Here is a 3362-nt window from a genome sequence, read left to right as displayed (position 1 = left end):
AATTTATTAATTTCTTCCCACTTGTAAGCAATCTAGTCTATCTTGAAATCCATTTGACTTCCTCCCCATTTGGAAAATCTGTAACTACACTGTTCGCTCTTTATGCTTTGTAGCAGCTGCCATTAAGTTTCATTTGGTCTCTCACATGTTTATTGTAGAGTCTGCTTAATAGCATGTCTTGCCAGCCCACTATCTTTCCACAAGTATCTTCCATCTAGGCATGACAGAGTTTTAATAAATATTACATGGGACATATATGTTCCAGTGAACTGTGGAGGTAGGATAAGTGGGATAAGGCATGCAAAAAAAATTCACTTAAATATTAATTAACCCTGAACTCCTCACTTTCTCAATAACACCCAGGAAATAGTAAATATAAATACAAGCCTATTCTAATTGCCTAGACAGATGCCCAAAGAGACAAAAGTTTTATATAACCACTCCTCCAGAATTCATCAGTTCACACAACAACCTCGCAACACAGAAATATGTTTCTGATGAACTTTCTTCTGCTTTATACACTGGCAGAAGCTCTCAATCCAATGCCAGCACATACTATACAAGGAAATCCCGAGGCACGAAATGTAAACGTACACGAACCATGAGTTACAAAAGAGTCAGGGTCTTTAAAATACTAACTCAGTAATGACTCTATATTTAGGCTCTTTGTTTAATATAGGATATATTTGTTGTCAGGTGCCATCTAGTCAGTTCCAACTCAGAGTGAACCTGTATAGGGTTTCTGAGGAGCAGCTGGTGGATTTGAACTATTGACTTTGTGATATGCAGTCCAGTGCTGATCCTACAGTGCCACACCGGGAGTCCATAGGATATGTAACATAAACTTCATACAAATGGAGTGAAAATACTTCTTAGCTTTTGCCGCATTTGTAAGCTCAACATAATAAGATAATTCTTCTCATGGACCATACATGATACAGGAAAAGATAGATGGCAAATAAAAATACTATGTTAGTGATAATAGTGATAAAGAAAAACAGAAGCAGAAAAGAGAAATGGAATAGCACGGTCTGTGATACATTTTATAAATATAGTTTGAGACTAGAGTTAATATAACTTTCAATTGGTTTGGATGTGAGATAGGAAATGGGTTGTGCTGAGTTTTTTGTCTTGAACAACTGGTAAGATGGAGTTGCCATTTGAAGACTAGCTGGGATATGGTTAACTATTTGGAAACCCAAATGAAAAAGCTTTATTGCTACCTGATACTATTTCAGGAGAACTGAAGAAATAAAAGTGGTAGAAGAAAAATAAACCCCCAAACAAAACCAACAAAAAAATCCATTAACAAATTAAAAGTTAATGTAGATAAACTTTTATAGATTTTGGATGTTTAAAAAGCAGACCATTGGATTTAGCCGCATGGAGTTCCTTGGTACACTGGTGAGGACAAAACCCAGATTGGAGCAGACTGTAGTTAGAATTGTTGTTGTTGTTTTGTGCCATGGAGTTGGTTCCCACTCATAGCGACTCTACACAGGGTTTCTGAGGCTGTAAATCTTTACAGGAGCAGACCGCCTCATCTTTCTCCCACAGAACCACTGGTAGTTTCGAACTGCTGACCTTGTGACTCGCAGTCCGATTCGTAACCACTACACTACCAGAGGTCCTTGTAGCTAGAATGGGAGTAGAAAAACACTGTAGCAAATATATAGCACAGACAATGGAGGATACAGTTGCTACTGAGAAATCAGGTAGCAGTTGGAAGACAAAGTGAGGTCAAAAGAAAGTTTATTATTATTATTTTATGTTTATGTGGGAGAAGTAACAAAATGCAAGAAGATGGGAGTGGTCCAGCGGGTGGAAAGTATTGATACAACTGAAAGAAAGAAAATGAGAATAGCAGGTCTGGTGACTGAGCTGTGTTGTTGGCTTCCATGTTTCATCTTCAGAGTCCTGGTGTGGCGCTGTGGGCTAATGCACTGGACTGCAAAGTTGGCAGTTCAAATTCACTAGCCTCACCTCAGAAACCCTATGCAGGCTGGCTATTAGTCGGAATTGACTCGACAGCACTTAACAACAACAACAACAAGCAAGGTCTCAGCAGTACAGACTGAGGTCTGTAGATGAATGAGCTATGGAAATCTCCCCTGACTACTTCTATTTTCTTGGTGGAAGGTCAGTTGAGAGGAAGGTTATGGGCAGAGAAAGAGTGGGAGTTATGAAGAGAGATAAAATATAAAAATCAGGGAGCTCTGGTAGCATGGTGGTTATGAGTCAGGCTGCTAATCTCAAGGTCAGCAGTTAGAAACTACCAATGGTTCCATGGGAGAAAGATGAGGTTTCTGCTTTCAGACATATTTACAGTTTGGAAACCTTATACAGGGGTTGCAATGAGTTGGAACCAACACCACTACCCTAGTAAAGTATGTGTTTAAGGAAGTTCTGTGTTAAGGACTCACAGGAAACTAGTGATCATGAAGCCAATCACATAATGCCATGCTGTTCTCCATCTGTGCCCTTGTCCCGTGCATCATAAAGCAGCGCTGCAGCTAACAGATCTGTGCATGCATCCATAGATTATCCCTTCCTTCCCACCCCTCAGGTCACTTTAGATCCTTTTTCTATAATTGCATCTCCGAAATGGTCCTGCAACTGAGCTGGCACTTACCTCTTCCTTCACTAGTTTAAAAAAAAAAAAGGAAGACTGGAAATGGGAGTGGAAAACTTGCACAGGTTAAAGAATCTTGTCCCTGTCACAAATAAAAAAAAGCCTAAAAGTGGCAGTAAGCATTAAAAGCAAATATGAAATGTGATAAGCTTGTGGAATATAAATTTTAGAGTAAGGATATTACTATTTGAACTTGATAAAAGCTGGATTGGCTTCTTGTGAAGTTATCACCAACAATATAATGAACAAGTCTTGTTGTTGTTAAGTGCCATCTAATCAGTTCTGATCCATAGTGACTCTGTATGGGGTTTCTGAGGAGCAGTTGGTGGGTTTGAACTGCTGGTCTTGAGGTCCAACAGAGTATCCTGTAGTGCCACACCAGAACTTTTGTTGCTGTTGTCAAGTGTTGTTGAGTTGGTTCCAATCCATAGTAGCCCATATAGGGTTTCCGAGGAGCCGCTAATAAGCTTGAACTGCTGACCTTGCAGTTCCAATTGCTTTGGCTTCACAGCCTGGTGCATGAACCCACAGTGCCACACCAGGACTCCTTAGGTGAGTAGTATTTAAGCAAATTGACATAACTGGTAACAACTCAGTATGTAAATTCAACACACAACTGGGGCTATAAAGTACTGTCAGATTGGCAAATTAAGAGCTTATTGCTAAATTCCTTACTGACCACACAAAATTTTCATAGTCTTTTTTGTGATTTTTTTTTGAAAGGCAAACT

This window comes from Chrysochloris asiatica, unplaced genomic scaffold (assembly GCF_000296735.1).
Source record: "Chrysochloris asiatica unplaced genomic scaffold, ChrAsi1.0 scaffold00044, whole genome shotgun sequence".
NCBI lineage: Eukaryota > Metazoa > Chordata > Mammalia > Afrosoricida > Chrysochloridae > Chrysochloris > Chrysochloris asiatica.
This window is presented reverse-complemented; position numbering follows the sequence as displayed.